The sequence below is a fragment of the Prinia subflava genome, chromosome Z, assembly GCF_021018805.1.
Source record: "Prinia subflava isolate CZ2003 ecotype Zambia chromosome Z, Cam_Psub_1.2, whole genome shotgun sequence".
Taxonomy (NCBI): domain Eukaryota; kingdom Metazoa; phylum Chordata; class Aves; order Passeriformes; family Cisticolidae; genus Prinia; species Prinia subflava.
The window spans coordinates 96713385-96731777 of NC_086283.1; the positions used below are offsets into that span (position 1 = coordinate 96713385).

The 18393-nt window shown below is 37.9% G+C and overlaps 1 long non-coding RNA gene across 2 annotated transcripts; it reads right to left on the reverse strand.

Annotated features, from left to right (window-relative positions):
• Nucleotides 1-19: 19 nt before the first annotated feature.
• Nucleotides 20-18375, reverse strand: LOC134563769 (uncharacterized). 2 transcript variants are annotated; one of them, XR_010083418.1, is made up of 3 exons: nt 18238-18375; nt 3181-3320; nt 20-472 (listed from the first exon to the last, which is right to left on the reverse strand). It is a non-coding gene; the product is annotated as an uncharacterized LOC134563769 (long non-coding RNA). The 2 variants fall into 2 exon arrangements; XR_010083417.1 differs by lacking the exon at nt 20-472 and adding an exon at nt 779-1053.
• Between the last annotated feature and the right edge of the window lie 18 nt (nt 18376-18393).

Here is an 18393-nt window from a genome sequence, read left to right on the forward strand (position 1 = left end):
ATATACCTTTTAATTTTTTTTGTTCCAGTGATTAACCACTTCATTTTTGATGGAGAAATGGCTTATGTTGTATTTTATGGCTTTAATTTCAATTCATTACTATTGTGCTTACCTTGAGTTACTTCATTCTTTGTTACCTTTTATTTCGCCCTGATGGGATACAAGTACATCCCAATAGTCATCTTTCATCTTTCATCCTTCTTTCGGTTGCCAGTCAAATTGAACTGATAAAATTCTAAGTTTCTCTAGGGCTTTATTAGAGTTGTTGAAAAGTTTTGTTTTCTACCCTTCCTTCTTCACTGAAACACACAGATGAGTTAAGTGGACTGGGCCACTGGTGGTCATCTAGCCCAAGCTCTCTCCTCGAACACAGCCCGCTAGACCAATGGTACTCCAGATGCTGACAGCTTTTGAATATCTCTGGAGAAGACTCCACAACCTCTCTGGTCAATCTGTTCCAGTGCAGGGTCACCTGTAATTAAGTTCTTTGTCACGTTCAGGTGGAACTTCGGGTGCACCAATGTCTGCCCATTGCCTCTTGCCCAATTGCCTGGCAGCACTGAGAAGGGCCTGGCCCATCCTCTTGGCACTTTCTCTTCAGGTACTGATAGACATTGACGAGATCCCCTCTCAGTTCTATCTCTTTGAGGCTGAACAGGCCCAGCTCCCCCTGCCTTTCCTCATAGGAGAGATGCTCCTTTAACCTGCTGGCAGTGCTAAGCTATTGCTAATTCTTAAATCAATTGATTTTTTTAAAAAATCACATTTTTCGTATTGACAGCAGAACTGAACATTTTAGTCCTGTAGGTACTACTACTTCTTTTAACTACTTTTGTGAAATGCAGCTAGGACTCCAAAGAAATGACAAATGTCATACTAGTTGTGTAACAAATTATTTGACTTCTCTGTTTTCTGTTTTCCCTTTATCCTGGGACTGGAATGCTTTCCAATATATTTGCCTGCCTTTCTTCCTCTTGTTTCCAAGGGTTCTGAAGTGTACCATGACAACACATTCCAACAAGTCTTCAGATGGTCAGTTATAGCAAAAGGAATCTGCAAATATGCCTTAATTTTAAAAATAGTATCTCTCTTCAATTTTCATGTCCTTTTGCTAGTGGTAAGACCCATTCCATAATCAATGCAACCAAAATTAGAGCTTTCTCAGGAATAGCTTTCTTTTTTTTTTTTTCTTTTTAATATTTTGGGGTTTTATAGCTGTTTGTTTTGCTGAAAAATTTTTTCCAGAAGCATTAGCATCATCATTTGGCATACACTTCAGTGTGCACTGAGCAATTTCTGGATTTCAAATTAGGTAGTATATGTCTAAAAGTTTAGCCAGGCTAAGGAAAGAATATCTGTTTGTTAGTTCCTTGCGATTCAAATACAAATATGAAAATTTTGTTCATATAATCTAATAAATGAATAAAGTCATGCATTTTTTTCCTGAAATATATAGCGGCTACAGTTTTTCAAGATTTGCAATAGGGAGATACTAAGTTAAGGTGGTAGAAGTAGTGATAGTCTCCTGATTGGAGACCTATTTTTCCAAAGCTAGCTTTTGTTCATAAAGAGATTACTTATATGCATTTATATGAAGTAAATTACTACAGTATCTCTGGTAATTTTAAGATAAACAAAAACACGAAACAAAGAAACCATTTACTAGGCAATCTGTGCAATAGAAATATTAACAATTAAGTAAGTAGAGAAAAATATCTTCTATTTCTCCTTTTAGACAACAGCATACGTGGGATCCTGTCACTTATTGAATTGTGCAGAGTTAATTATAAAAGTTTTGAACCATAAGATTGAAATTCCAGCTTTTTACAAGTAGATCAAGGTTATGTTTAAGAATAATCTAGAAGTAGTGCATTCCAGAAAGGCAGTCCTGGAAGAGAGGTAAGGAGCTTCATCCTACAAGAAACACAGCTGAAAATTTTAGATTAGTCCAAGTCAAATAGTTGGATGGAAGAGACATAAATTTAAATACGCGACACATGGGACCATTTAAGTTCTCACAAAACAGAACCAGCTCTTTGAATTTCATGCCTCCTGACAGCAAAGAGAGCAATGTTCATTTTGGTCACATGTTTGGAGGTTGTGCATTAAAATTAATACCCAGAACTTCTGGGTGATTTTTAGTGTCCCAGATAAGGCAGCTAAAATAGTTTAGCTAACTTAATCCATCCCTCTGTAATCATGTTTCTGGGATAATCTAAATTTGTGCTATTAAGTGAAAGAAGAGGTGGTTTTTTTTCACTGCAAGTTCATTAGTTTTAACTTCCATTTAGTTACCATTTTAATATCAAAAACAGATGTCCAGTAAACAATAAGAAATTTTTAAAAACTTAACCTCTGAACTGGATAACTATCACTATTATCAGTTGGGCTGTTGTGAAAAATCTTAACAAATCACATTATGGCACCAGTTCTCCCTGTGCTGAATGCCCTGAATTATTCTGTTGGTAATTTCCCTGTATCCATCACCTTTTCTCAAATGAAAGCAGCAGTTAAGAGTAAACCTCTCCAGTTCTATATAAAAAGTTTCCCCAGCTGGATCTGATAAACACAAACCAGGAGGTTTTTCAGGATGCCAACTAAGTTCTGCCATGTTTAGCTTTTTTCATACATTGTTATGCTAAAGCATCAAACGCTGTTAACTGCATAGTATTAAACTTTACACACCTAATTTTAAGGTAGGAGAGGTTGAATTTGAAATAGTGATCCCAATTCATCATCCCATTATTTTCCACTGGTTCTACAAGTTCCATCCACCTTCTTGTCTGATTTTGGTACTGAAACAGGCTGTCCAATTCAGCTCAAAAGTAAAAACTAACCTGGTTTTGTAATGTCATTGTGCTTCAGTTTCCTGATCCAACATATTATATTTGATATTTATCACATAACTGTAGGCTGTTTGCTTCATAAACAACAACCACATACCACAGGCACACTCATGTATTCAAAAGCTAATTTAGGTAGCTGTACTTTAGGTATTGTTCTACATAGTACTCTATCATAGCATATGACTCTGCCTTGTATTAGGCTGCTCCTGCTTTATGTAGTAGAGAGCCAGGATGCCAGCTGAACTCCAAACCTTGTTACTAAAAATGTGTCAAGTAGGTCAGCCAGGATGTGAAGCCAAAAAAAGAGAACCACTGCAAGACTGTGGTGTCTGACCTGTGCTCCAGAAGCAGTCTGTGACCTGAAACACACATTGTTGTAGCACTGAAGATTTGCTTCTTTTGGCTTCTCACTGCCTGGGGGACAGGATAGAGTGCCCGCGGTCTCTCTGCATGAAACAGCCTGTCACAGTCTGCCTGTGAAGAAAAGTGGTTCATTTAGAGTCATGCTCAGCTTCTGTAGGCAAGACTGGTTTTCCTTAGAATGGACTCTTTACCTACCAAATCCGTAAACAGTTTGTGTTGAAGAAGTTTCTGCAAACACCTCAAGGTAAAAGGATAACATTTTACTGTGTAAACCTGTCTCATTCTGGCTTTTGCTGCTTAAATTCCTGAAGTATTAACACTGCATTAACAGAACTTATTTGGATTGTTCCTCTTGAGGGTTTCTTAAGAATGAAGTTAATTTGGAAATATGAAACTGCATTAGTTGGACTTTTCTTCAGGTATTGTTCCTCAATTGGTTTTCTTTTATGTGGAAAATGCTGCATGGATATGAAGAATGTTACTAAATTATCATAAGCTAGTTATATTGTTCATGCTCTCACTGATGTGGAATAGTATTGCAGAGATTTTTGTGGATATTGTCAAATATACTACAAATCAATTATTCTTCACTTTCAACTTCAACAACCTGTTGGAATACAGTGAATGGCTGACAAGCCAATGAATGTTACAGGCACCAACAGAAGGCCACCTTCTTTGTATGACTGGTATTTTGCAGTGTGCAAGACAGCAATTGTAAATCATCTGCCATAGCAGGGATTATGTACCCACAGCATCAAAGCTCTGAGCAAAATTTACCTGATATAATTCAGCACAAAGACATCTGAAGAAAATGAATGCATTCCTGGATACAGGAAACTGCATAGGGCAGTTTTCACAATGAAAATGTATTATCACAAAATAAAACCATAAATCGATGATCCATTGGGGAAGCGCCATGACAGAAAAGTCACATAAATGAAACAGAACAATTTATCCACAGGATTTCAGAAAATAAATGGCAGGTAATTACTTAAAATTTCAGACTCCTTTGAAGTAACTATAATTCTCCATACAACAATTTTCCCACTGACGAAACAAACAAAATCTTCAGATAATAAGTAGAAATAGTGATTTGCAAAAACTGTAATTGATTGCATTTCCTGAAAAGGCTTTACAGGCCACAAGGTGTGATAAAGTAAGTTCCCTTTCTGAAACTTTTATTCATACAAGCAATCCTCACTCATATAAGCAACTACCATAAAGTTTATGTGACTTCTAATGAACACATACACAAACCAGATCCCACTATATTGGTCATCCCACATCATAAAAGAGACTTACAATGAAAAAGATTAGTTTTCACATTGGACTCTGTGAGTCTGTGTAGCACACAGGTTTGTGAAAAAGTATGTTAAAAGCCTACACTGATGCCTTTAAAAAAAAAAAAAGCAGTATCATATTTAGGTAGCTGTAAGGAGATTAAAATAGAGATAATATTTTGAACATAATGGTTGAGTTAGGTTGATATGCAAAGCACTGCTCACATTTGCATTAATACTAAAATCTTACACAATAACATCACTGATAATCCTTCTATGCAGCTATTAACCAGAGAATGTGTTTGTTGTCCCTATAAGAATTAAGTATAGGTAGTGTCTTGTTTTTTCTCCATGATATTTAGGAATGGAAAAGTTTTCGTAATGTCAAAAATTCAAATATATTAATGGACTCAAGTAATTCTTCCCTATGACTTCTTATTAAAAATCCTCCAAACCACATAATGTAAACTCAATATATTAAAAAATGTAACAGTGTTTAAGGGTACAGATATGCTTGGCTTTTAATCAAGTTGGCTTTTTAATTTTGGCTTTTTAATCTGCTTAGGCTGAAGAGAGCAAGAAATAACTAACAAAACAGTCCCAACCCACACAGAATGTTGCTAGATTCAGCACAGGTCAGGTGAATGCCAGCCACATATACTCTCATTCCCCCACAAAATCAATTTCACCCAAAACTGCATGTAAGTGCATATAACAATATTTTGTTGAGAGAACAAAATATTGACAAGATACTGCATTCCATGTGAAGTCCCAAGATCCCCTGGGCAAAATAACCCATTACAAATAAATGCTTGGCTACTCCCATTCTCCACATTACATCTTTAAAATTAATCTCACTTTTTGTAAATGTATTGCTGCATGAAACATAGAAGAGGAAATTTGCAACAGCTGACTACCCTTTATCCAGAAGTACAAAAGCTGATTAGTAATGTTAAGTATTTGATGGAAGTTTCATGTGAAAACATCTACCTCTTGTGCCCAAAGTTGGAACTGCCACAGACAATTTTCATTAACCAATGAAGAATAAAACTTAATATATTATTATTATTATTATTTCCCTTCAATGCTGATTCATACTAATAATATAGTTCTTCACAGTGTAAGGGTAATGTGGAACTTTGCACGGTCCTTTTCTCTCTATGGGCTAAAAAATCAGGGCTCAGTGAGGGACAGGGTCTCCTATAGAAGAAGGCCACATCAGGAAATCACCAGGTAAAAAAAAGTTTCAAAAGCACCGATTTCTAATGCAACTACATTAAATTAGATGCCAAAGCTAAGTTCACTTCAAAAATCTTGAAGGAACTTCAAGTGCAAAAAGTACCTGATGAATATGAATTTTTAGTTTGCTGCTAGGAGGCTTAGAATTCTGACTTATTTAATTTCAATAGAAATGAGTAAATGGTATAAAAATCTTTAGAGAACCAGATATGGTGTCTTTAACCTGGTGTTGTGGAGATTTTGGCAAGGTTTTCTATTTTGTATTCCTCTAACCCTTCATCTAAAACTTCATTTTATAGGTAATTTATTTCTGATTTACCATTTTCTGTTCCATCAAGTTTTCATACTTTTTTTGCCCTTATTACTTTAGAAGAGATTTTCTGTACTGCTTCCATGTCACAGTCTCAATTAAAAGTACATGAGAAAGGCCAGACTGGGCCAGAACAAGAGTTCATCTCAGTCTCCTGCCTTCAAAGAGGAGAGATTTGAGATTTTCCCCAGCCTTCTTTTATGTTTGATACCAAATTTCTAACATATGGGAAGCTGACTGCCATTCAGAGAAACTAAAAAGGGGAAAAAATGCATGGAAAGAAAGGAAGAGCAGTATTGATTTAAGTCCAAAATAGTGCAGAAGGGAGACACTTAGACAGACCAGCTATTGAGCTCCTGTACAGCTTTAAACTTATACCTATTTGTTGTTTCAGGAAGCCTGAAAGTTCATTTCCACTTTGAACAGTTTTGCTGGTATAGAAACTCCATTCTGGTGTTTCTATCTGCCTACCCCTTAAAATGAGAGTGCCTGAATTCAGACACTTCAATGTATTTGCAATGACTTGGGTAAAAGTAACCTGCTCTTCTAATTACTAACTCTGCTTAAATTATTTTTTGCTGACAAATATTCAAGTCTTCGATTTTTTTGAAAAGCAAGCATCTAAGTATCATAGAATTATTAAGGTTGGAAAATACCTCCAAGATCATCAAATGCAATCTTTGGCCAATCACCACCATGCAAAATAACCACAGTACAAAGTGCCACATCCAATCATTTCCTGAACATCTCTGGGGATGGTGAATTCCAACTTCTCTGGGCATTCCAATGCTTAGCTACTCTTTCAGTGAAGAAATTCCTCCTGATGTCCAACCTGAACTGCCCCAGTGCAGCTCGAAGCAATGTCCTCTCACCCTGTCTCTTGTTGCCTGGGAGGAGGTATCAACCCCCCCCGGCTTCACCCTCCTTTCAGGCAATTGCAGAGAAACAAGGTCTCCCCTGAGCCTTCTTTCCTCCAGAATAAACATCACCAGCTCCCTCAGCCACTCCTCACAGGATTTGTGCTCCAGACCCTTCACCAGCTCTGTACTCATTCCAGGACTTCAGTCTCTTTTCTATCATGAGGGGCCCAGCCGTGGACACAGGGTTTGAGGTGTGGCCTCACCAGTGCCCAGCACAGGGGACAATCCCTGCCCTGGCCCTGCTGGCCACAGCACTGCTGATCCAGGCCAGGATGCCCTTGGCCTTCTTGGCCCCCTGGGCACTGCTGCCTCATGTTCAGCTGCTGTCACAGCACCCCCAGGTCCTTTCCAGCCCCTCTGCCCCAGCCTGTGGCCCTGCCTGGGGCTGTTGTGAGCCGAGGGCAGGAGCCAGCCCTGGGCCTTGTTGAACCTCACCCCATTGGCCTCAGCCATGATCCAGCGTGTGCAGATCCCTCTGCAGATCCTCCTGCCCTCCAGCAGGTCAGCACTGCCACCCAGCCTGGTGTCACCTGTGAACTGCCTGAGGCTGCACTCGATCCCCTTGTCCACGTCATCAATGAAAGTGTTACACAGGACTGGCACCAGGACTGATGAGTGGCCATCAGCTGGATGTAACTCCATTCACCACCACTCTCCAAGCCTGACCATTCAGCCAGTTTTTTACTCAGTAAAGAGTAAAAGAGCACCCATCCAAGCCATGGACTGTCAGCTTTTCCAGGAGAATGCTGTGGGAGAGTATCAAAGCTTTACTGAAGTCCAGGTAGAATACATCCACAGTTTTCCCCTCATCTATTCAGCAGGCCACCTGCTCATAGGCCCCAAACCTGCCAGAATTCAAGAAGCGTTTAGACAATGCTCCCAACCACTTGGTGGGACTTCCCCTCTGCAGGGATAGGAGTTGGCCCCAGAATGCTAAAAAAAGGCTTGGTAACTGCAGAAGAGAAACTGCAATTTGGTCCTCGTCTCTCTGTTTTCAAGGAATTGGGCATTGTATAGTAAGCCATATTGAAGAAATGGTTTCATCAAAGCAGAAGGAAGGTTTTTGGCATCAATGGTGAAGTCTCAATGCCTTAACTTTCTCCAGTTCACCCAATCCAAAATCTAACTCGGCATGTGCATGGGTGAGGTTGTGTTCTCCAATGCTCTCAGTCATCTTCTGCCCTAGAAGCAAAGCCCAACACTCAAAGCTCTGCTGAAGAGAAGCAGATGCAGACCACCCTGGTCCTTGTGTAGATGTATTCCCTGCTGTCCCAACTGTGTGAACTGAGGGATTCCTCACCCTGCTCCCCTATCCCCACTATTCCAACTAGTGTGCCACGTTTGTCTGTGCTACCTACATGCTCAATTCTGCAGTTTCAAAGTAGTTCACACTCATTTTGCATGTTGTGCTAGACACACTCCTTTTGTACAACACTGCCCATTACTTTGGCTTTGCTTATCCCACCCATTCTTTTTCTAATACAATAATTATGACAAGCCTTGCTTGTTGTGAAGCAACTCACACTAACAAGCAATGTCTTTTCTCTGTAAATGTAAAATGTAAATGTAAATGTAAAAACATTTTTCCCTACCCAGTAAAAAAAGGTAATGGAAATGCAGCTGTCTTCTTTCACTAGCATTTCATGACTCAGTCACTAATGATGAAAAGGAAGAAATGCAGACATCAAATGCCATGGAAGCAGAACTTTCTGAAGAGAATGGAGTCAAAAGGTTTGCATGCCACATTAGGAAATCTTTAAATGTTTTATTAAAATTTGAAAGGAAGTATGTCTAAGACCTCTGCTACTCCTAGATGCTAGCTGCTAGTCTGATATTTGAATAATCCACCTATCTCCTAAGATACTATTTCATTTCCAATGAACTTTTGTAGAAAAGCTTTCCTCATTGAAATTATGGAACAAACAGGTATAGAGAGCCAAATAGGATTTTGCCTCATCAGTGTCATCTCATATTTCTTTCATCATAAAATGAATGACTGAAGTACCTTGAAATCTAGAAATAAAATCCTGGGTTGTAGTTTACTGCTTCAGATAAAAAGCAATTTTTGTATGATATTTGCTTTTTTTACTCAAGTGATTAGATGAAGTGGTTTGTGGAGCACTGATTCTAATAACCATAAGTACCAAAGCTTTATAAATGAAGGACTAGACAACCAGAAAACTGGGACTTGGTGTCCCTGAGAGCAGAATAGATGGGTCATCCTTACTGTATCATCTCAAATACCTAATAAAGATAGCCATGATAGCCCTGTAAATATCTGTATTTTTTAAAGACTCATCACAATGGTTTGGAGAAAACAGGTTTGTTTTGGTTTTTTTTTTTTTTGCAGTTTCAGAAGAAATATCAAACAAGACCTGGAGGGATAAATAAGATTGAAAACAGAGGATGCTTCTGTTTTTCTCTCAACTAAAACAGGAAGCCTGAATGAAGTGCCAGCTTTTGTGATCAGAAGGGGTGTGCAGCCTGACTCGCATCATATGTGGCATTCTCCAAATACAGATAAAGTAGGGAACTGATGTGTGCCAGAAGAGAAAGAAATACAAAGGTAGCACGACTTTAGTCCCCATTCTACCAGACTACAAGTCTTTGGTAGAAGTTGAACCATTCCATTAGATAACGTATGTGCTGATTTCTTTCGTGCTCCACACAATTCGTCATTTTTCAGCTTCTGAACTGTGTTATAAAAGATAAGTCTACACATTTATCTAGTGCAATAGGAATAGTGAACTGAAAAACATAAGATGGGAACAGATGCAACACCAAAGGTTTATCTAGTCTCAAATATTGGTATTACCAGAGTCAGATTCTTATAGAAGAATATCAGAACAAGTAGACTACATAATGATATTTCTCTGTAATAAAATTGTAGTTCAGAACCTCCTGAGCCAGCGATGTTTCAATACCCTTTGTGCTCAATAACCTTTTCTTTCATGATTTTGTCTTGTTCTTTGAACTCACAGAAACTTCTGCATCAACAGTCCTTCATGGCAACTATCAAAGTACGTATTCAGTTGTGCTGCAGGACAAGTATCTCTTTATTTTGGACCTACAATCTACTGGTTTTATATGATAACTCCTAACAGATGGGATAATGAGTCACATTCTCTGTGCAATTCATGACTTCATAGATATAGATCATAAAAAGAATGATCTCTATCACATGTCTATTTTCTAGGCCACAGAGTTCAAGTCTATTCAGGTTTTTTCCTCTCATATCTAAGTCATTCTTTATCTTGATCTCTGTATCATTTCAAGTTTTGTTAAATACATCCTCAGATACACTGAACAATATACTAGTCTTTTGAATAGGACTAACTACAAATTTGTTTATTTAAATGAAGCCTATGCTCTAAAATGGGCTTGTGAATACACACTGAAAATATCTTCAACAGTCAGATCTTAGAAATGTGCATTATACTTCCTTTTAGTCTTTAACAAATGAAAGAAACCTGCTTTTCTCACATACTTCTAAGCAAGTTCCTCTTTTAAAGTACAGGAAAATATGTATTTACAGGATTCAGTGAGAGTAAAAACAATAAAGTATCAGAGACAATCAGATATTGTCATTAAAAATTTAATTTAAACTATTTATTTATTTTTAATTTATTTATTAATAATTCAAACTTTCTTATTATTACATGAACATTTGTATAAATACCATTCAATTTTAATAGTAAATGCAATTTAAAAAATATAACTACCAACTTAATAATAATGATCAGAAAGTTTATTAAAATAATTCATTTTTGAAGGATTTTTTCATATAAGTTACTATGATTTCTCTCTAATTTGAATTTCCTATATTTTTTTGAGAAACAGGACACTAAGCAATAACTCTTAATCATAGGAAAAACATTTAAGACTTAGTAAACTAAATACATGAGTTAGCTTATGAATCTCAGCTGTTGGGTCCTGAGAAGCCCTTATCTCATTCCAAAACAAACCACAGATATAGCTATGATGCCTTAAGTTTTAGCTTTCCTGTTTTTCAGACTCTGTGCTGCCTAGGGGTGCAGTTCAGAGCCTCACATTCAGTGCTGGTGAGCTCTCTTCACAGAGCAGGGACACAAAACAAATCCTTTTCCTGCTGAGGACCAAGGACAACTTTCAGGCCCAAAGGCACAAACAACAGTGGCTGAAGGGAGGAACAAGAAGGTTGAGAGCTCACAACCTGGAGCTGTAATTGGACAATTAAAACTCAATATGCAAATGGATCAAAACTTATACAAGTGTAAGACCTCGTTAGACATTTTGTGACCATTCTTAGTCCACCCTGGGTGCAGCCCTGGTCAGGCTCTTGTCCTGCCCAAAGTGTATCCTAGAGGCCTTTCAATACTTTCAATACTTACTTACTTTATTCACTAGCTCTGTACAGTCTCTGTTTCAGGTCAGCCTTCCCAAGGCATCAGTTCAACAGAGTACACATTTCCATGGCCCTGGGAGTGCCAGATTAGGAATGGTTGCTGATGTTCAGATGTGACTGAAAGGGAAGTGTCTGGCAAAAAAATGTTGGCTTGTTTGGTTTTTTTCTTCTTTTCTGAAATGATCTTCTTTGTATCTAGTGTTATTTCCAAGATGTTATTTCAACTTTCTCATTTCTGGTCTGCCAGGAAAATAATTTATTGACCTTTTCACCCGTTTAATACATAAGTGCACTTGAGTGTAGCAATTGCTTACAGATCTTATTCTCAGACAGTTCATTATGTGCTTTCCAGAAACTATTTATAAATTATCATACATTTTTAAAAAATCTGTTAGAATTAGTAATGCAAGTGTTTCACCCTTAGGAAAATTTGAAGAATAACCTTTTTTTGGCATTAGGCCTTTAATCTCTCCCTTTGTTTCTCCTCCAATAAGAGACTATCCTATATTTCTCACACAAATCCTACTACATTCTTGTTAAGAATTGTTTCTTCTGTGATTATCACCTGAAAGAGCCACCATAGTTTTCTGAGACTTCATTCCTCCTTTTTGCTCATTCCAGTTTCTAAAACCAACTTTCTGCTTTTCCCTTAATTCCATGTTCCACTTTGTATTTTGTTTTCAAATACAAATGACAATACATCAATTAATCAGTAACAAAATGAATACTAGGTATAATGTGAGCCTGCTACTGAATGGAACAGGGACCCAGTGACAGAGGTTGCACAGAAGTCAGAATTACTGAATATCTTTGCTTCAGTCTTCACTGCCAAGGCTACCCCTCAGGAATTCTAACCCAGAAGATCAGGGAGAAGGTTTGGAAAAAACAAAGACTTTCCTTTGGTTGAGAAGGATTGGATAAAAGACCATTTAGTCACACTTGACATCCACATGTCCACAGAGCCTGACGGAATTTATCCATGAGTACTGAAAGAGCTGGTGGACACCATTGTGAGACCATCTTTGAAAGGTCATGGAGACCAGGAGAGGTGCTGAGGACTGGAAGAAAGCAAATGTCACACTGGTCTTCAGAAGGGGCAAGAAGGAGGACCCAGGAAACTGCCAGCCAGTCAGCCTCACCTCAATCCCTGGAAAGTGACAGAGCACCTTATTCTGGAGACCATCTCTATCCACATGGCTGACAAGATGATGATCAGGAGCCATCAACATGGAGAAATCACTCTTGCTCAGCATAATTACCTTGTACAATCAGGCAAGTACCTGGATGGATGAGGGGAAAGTAGTGGATATTGTCTACCTCAACTTCAGAAAGTCTTTTGACACTATCTCTACCGACAGGCAAGTGCAAGGTCCTGCACTTGGGGAGAAACAACCCCAGGCACCTTGGGCTGACCTGCTGGGGAGCAGCTCTGAGGAGAAGGACCTGGAGGTCCTGGTGGACAGCAAGCTGTCCATGAGCCAGCAGTGTGTCCTGGGGGCCAAGAAATCCAGTGGGATCTTGGGGAAACATTAGGAAAAGCATTGCCAGCAGCTCCTGGAAGGTGATCCTGCACTTCTATTCGGCCATGGTAAGGATACAGCACTCCAGATGTTCTTGGCTCCTCAGGACAAGAGAGACACGGAGCTCCTACAGTGGCTCCAGCAGAGGCTACAAAGATGATGGAGGGACTGGAGCACCTTTCACTTATAAGGAAAGGTGGGGGGAGCTGGTTTTGGCTAGCCTGGAGAAGCCTGAGAGGGGATCTATCAATGTGTAAGTATCTGAAGGGAAGATGTCAAGAGGATGGACCAGGCTCTTCTCAGAGGCGCTAAATAGAATGAGAGGCAATGGGCAGAAACCAGAACACAAAAGTTCTACTTGAACATGAGGAAGAACTTCTTTATGATGAGGGTGCCTGAGACCCATGACAGATTGCCCAGAGAGGGTGTGGAGTCTATTTCTCCAGAAAAGAGATTATTCAAAAGCTGTCTGCACACATTCCTAAGTGCCACTGGACTAGGGAAACTTGCTTTTGTAAGGGGGTTGGACTAGATGACCTAGAGTGGCCCTTGCCAACCTTAGCCATTGGATAATTCTTTTTGGTTCCATGACTCTTTTTGATTCTGTGATCTTAAACAGGCATTTTTTGGCTTTTCTTTTGCTCCATGGGACATGACACATGCTGCATGTTGTAGAAATAAGTGTTATTTTTGAAGGGCATTGTGCTCCAGCTATGGAGGAAAGGAGTATGCTATACCAATTCAACATCAGTAAAGCCTGTCCTGGTACCACTGTAATCTATACCAGGACTAATGTGTAGTTGACTCCATGCTAAGAAATCACAATGTGCATACAGTGTGTTTGCAATATGCTACCATTTTCTGTGCTTATGGCCAGTTGCTCAAAATTCCCTATTTTTGCATTTTATTATTGCACATATTGTAATTGCTGTTTATGCAGCAGTAAAGTGAATTACAAACTCAGTCTCAAGAACGGAATAGAGGTTCTTTGGGACAGATCTAAGATGACTGGAAGATAGAGAAACACTCTGAGAAGATTTTATAAATCTACTGTTCTTTTATGAATATTTATCTCTTTATTTCTGCCAAACAACTCACTTGCAGTACCCTTAGAAATCAAACATGAACACAAATATGTACTACCTGCACTAGTGTAGCTTAAAGGTAGAACACGTAGGATGTGCAGCTACACAAGCAACACCAAGGTTGAAGTCCTTAGTAAGTATGGCTTGACTTGCTTTAAAAACTCAGTATCCAGTAAGACACTTGAATTATTCCAACAGTCAAGGGATGTATTTCAAGAGCAGCCTAACTCAGTGAAGCTTCTAGATAATGGCAGCACAATAAAGAATAGATGTTACAATAAATACATAAACCAATGTATGTGTACCCCCTTCTTAAAGCCATTAATCTAAACTTGATTAAATAGATTTTTAAATAAATGTATGTTACAAACTGTAACTATCAAACTAAAACGCTATTTAAGGCAGATATATTACAGTATAAATTGTTTATATAGGCACAAGGTTTTAAAAATTATTTCACCTTTATTACTTAAACCAGTTAAATATTTTATTGTAATAGCAGACTCCACGCTTCTCTAGATTAAGAAAAGGAAAAGATAAATTGGCAAACCCAAGCCTACAGTTGTTTCACTAATAGATGTAGGAGGAAGCCTAGAATTTGTATAAAAAAGACCAGTCAAGTCTGAGTCTGTAACTGGTGACTTCTGCGGAACAATAGTTATGACTAGCTGGGGTACTTGAGAGAATCCACCACACCCTGAATTTCTTCTCCTACTTAAAACAAATCTGAGAAAAAGCCAAATGTTTTCATTCTTCAGGAGCAGGGTTTTTTAAAAATTAGGAGATAGTGCAATAAACATTTGAGCAGAGTTTTCGACATTTTAAACTTATTATTTGAGGTCCGTGAGCATTCCTCTCATGGGAGTAATGGGAAATTGTTGGCAATTGATTTAGGTTTCCTGCTTTGATATCATATTTGATGGTGCAATATTTAAAAATCTGGGAAGGTTAAACAATGAAAAAAATAACAAATAATATTTTCAATTACAGTGGAAGTTTTGAAAACAGGTTCACCTTCCATTTTACATGGATTTTAATTACCATCAAACGGACCAGGTCTGGTATCAGTATAAGAGTATCACAGTGCTTATTCCGTTGGAGATATTTCTATTTTTGTAATAGTTCTTAATATAATCCAAATATTTTTAATTCCAAGGTATTCTCTATCCATAAGTAATATCTAACACTATGTTTCCAGTTCTATTAATACCTGTTTTATATGTTCATGCTGAAGAAATTACAAAGAACTCTACAACTGAAGAATTGTTGTTGTTGTGTGTTCTATGTTTTTCCTCTTTGCCTTCTACTGTCTTACTCATCATTTAGCTAAAATCATCATAACCATTTGAAGGAATATTAACTGATGAAGATAAAAGATATATATTGTATAATTTCAGAGTTTACAGAAGACCTGTATAATAAAAGGAATAAAAGAGAATTTGGAGTCTCCTGATATCAAGAGTTGATATGTGGGCTCCACTTCTGTGGATAACGTGGTAGCCAGTCCTGCTAAGAAGGAACAGAGAACTGGAACTTTTGAAAAAACACTCATTTGCTTTCATTACAGTCACAAGCCTTGATTAATTTGGAGGGAGGCAGATTAAAGTGTTTTTCATGCTCAGGACTACTAGAAGCTGGATTTATGCCTCACATTGAAACCCCATTATTCCAGGTTGGAGAATGAGTTCTTGGTGCTTAAAGTAACTTACTATGCATCAGATTTCTAAATCATTACTGAACAAAAAATCACATTACAAGAAGTTTGGATTGTATCATTACTTATCCTTTGTCAATGACATTTACAAGTCAAAACTCTTACACATTTGTGTAGAATCTGCAATACCAGCACATTTTGCATATATGAGAGTCTATTAGCAACATATAGAGCAGAAGCAAAAATTTTCAATAGCTTGACATTTCTCTTATACAGAGCTTGAATTCCATTAAGAAACAATTTTCTTACAAATGCATCTCCTGTCTTTTCCATGACAAATAACATACTAATAATCTGAGCCACAAGAGGGCACAAAATAAGCATTTGGCAGCCCAGTGGCCACCAAATGTATATAACTTTGTAACAAACACTGCAAAGTACCTTGTGTAGATGTTTCAGAAAGCCTAGAAAAGTTAATGTCTGTTGGAACTACAAAATTGCAGCTTGTTGAGCAATGTAAATATTTTTCCCCTCAAACACACATGTATACACCACTATGCATGGGGTTTGATGAAAATGCATATGTATTTATCCATACAAATATGTCTTCTCTTCCACTGAGCCTTGGAAATTATTTCTCAGTGCAATTAACTTCTAAAAGCTGTGCCCATGCTTATACGTGTACATGCTTGTATATGTTCACATATTGGATAGTTATTAACACCTATGAATGGAAAGTAAGAAACCATGTAATTACCAGACACTAGGTAAGTAGATTTGTGAAGATGGTATGAATAATGGAGGTGAAATAATTTCAGAAAGGAACATAAGTGGAAAAATGAGAAGCAAAAGCCTTTTATGTTCTCCTTTTATGCTGTCTGTTAATTTTCTCATGCTGTACAAAACTTTGAAATATAGAATGTTGTAACCAATGAATGTAAGTGGAAAATTTAGATTTGAAGTAATTTTTGTTTCATGAGTCTGTAATTTCGACATAATTACATACAGGTATAAATTCAATGTGGAAGTACTTTATCACCACACGGTGATTTTGAAGACATAATTTAGACAAGAAAAGGCTCTTCATTGAATAGTTGTGGCATATTTCAGTCTAAAAACTGTATCAAGAACTTATAGCTCATAGCTAACATTCCTGATAGGAATTTTCAATTACATTTAATAAACCTTCAGGTATTTCTTTTCTCATTTTCAAGACCCTTTCAAGCTCCTCATCACTGTTACTATTTCCTTCTCTTCACATATCACAGTCCCATGATCTTCAACAGCCATTTGTCTTATTTTTGCCATTTGTACTCCCACAAATTACTCTGACACATTCTACAAGCCTATTGTTTAATTTTTTCATTTACTCGAAGATTATTTAAGTAATCCTAGTAGTAGATATACATGGTAAAAAAAAAGTTTCTTGTACTTAAGGAGTTTCTTAGTGGTAATACAGCCTTATTTTATAGATTTATAAAAAGAAGCAAGCAGTTTTAACCTCTTGCCTCAGAGTATAAGCAGTCTTAAAGTAGAATAGATCTACCTTACAAAATGTTGACTTGGCCTCCTATAGATCACCCTTCCCTACACTATAAGTGCATGTAAACAAAATGTAAACTTCATGTAAACAAAACCATGTTTGGAGTCAAAGTTCAAGGGCTGTTTCTGTTACAGTTTTAAATAAATAGGCATGGTCTGAAAAACAGAGACAATTTCTAAGGGCTGCTGACAGGAATTCTCAGATCTTTCTGTAGAGAGAAGTAGGTGTCCATTTTTGTCTGATTCAGATCCAATTCCCCACAAGTCTACTCTGAATTTCTATCCTTTAAAAATCAGGATGTAGAACCCTCTCTGGCTCCGTATGACTGAGAGGTGTCTGCCTCAAATCAAATCACTGGATGTGTATCAATAGTTCGTGTGACAGTTTAAGATAGTAATAATAATATCTTTCTTTCTGCACAGAAAGAAAACTATGATGACTGTTACTGCAAACAATGCAAAAGGCAGAACAAAACTGGGGGTCTAGAAAACCAGAAGTGGTCAAGAATATTCACACTTGGAATTTTACAATCTAAACCATGACTTTCAAAGCACAGTGACACACAGAAAAAGAACTGTGAGAGATTATAAAAAAATTAAAAACACTGGCACCCATACAAGGCAGCTATTGAGGACAACTAACTTTACAGCAGCCCCATACCGCTAATAAATCCTTTATTGGTGAAGCCTTTTGTTAAAAGTTTATTTGCTTGGTATTGTCTGTTTCAATCAGAAAAGTACAAGGTGTGAAAAGCGTGCAAGTAAAAAAGCTGTTCAGAGAAATATGAGAATTCCCCCCTCCTTTTCTTTTTCTTTTCTGCAAGATAAAAAGTATTGATTGTGAACAGGTAACCTATTGGAAATGAGTTCAGTTCTAAGGACGAAAAGGTTGCACTCCACTAGCATATGTCAGGAGATGGATTGAAGAGTGTTTTAATGAACACAGATTATTCCTGAGAGACTAGGGGAAAGATGCACGTAGGAAAACAAGACTGTAAAAAGGTATTAGGAGAAACTTCCCTCAGAAGACTTCTAACTATCCTGTTACATTTCTGGCCTCTCGTATCTAAACAGCTGCTTCTAGTCTGGGTTACCTTACTTCTACAGCCATCCCGGAGTACCGGCATTCGCTACTAAAAGCAACAAACGAGCTGATGCTGTGGGGCAGGCTCTGAAGTTAAAGGCACGGCTGAGGCGCTGGAAGCCGCCTCCGGGGCGCGGATCCTGCGGCGGGCCCGGCCCTGTCCCCG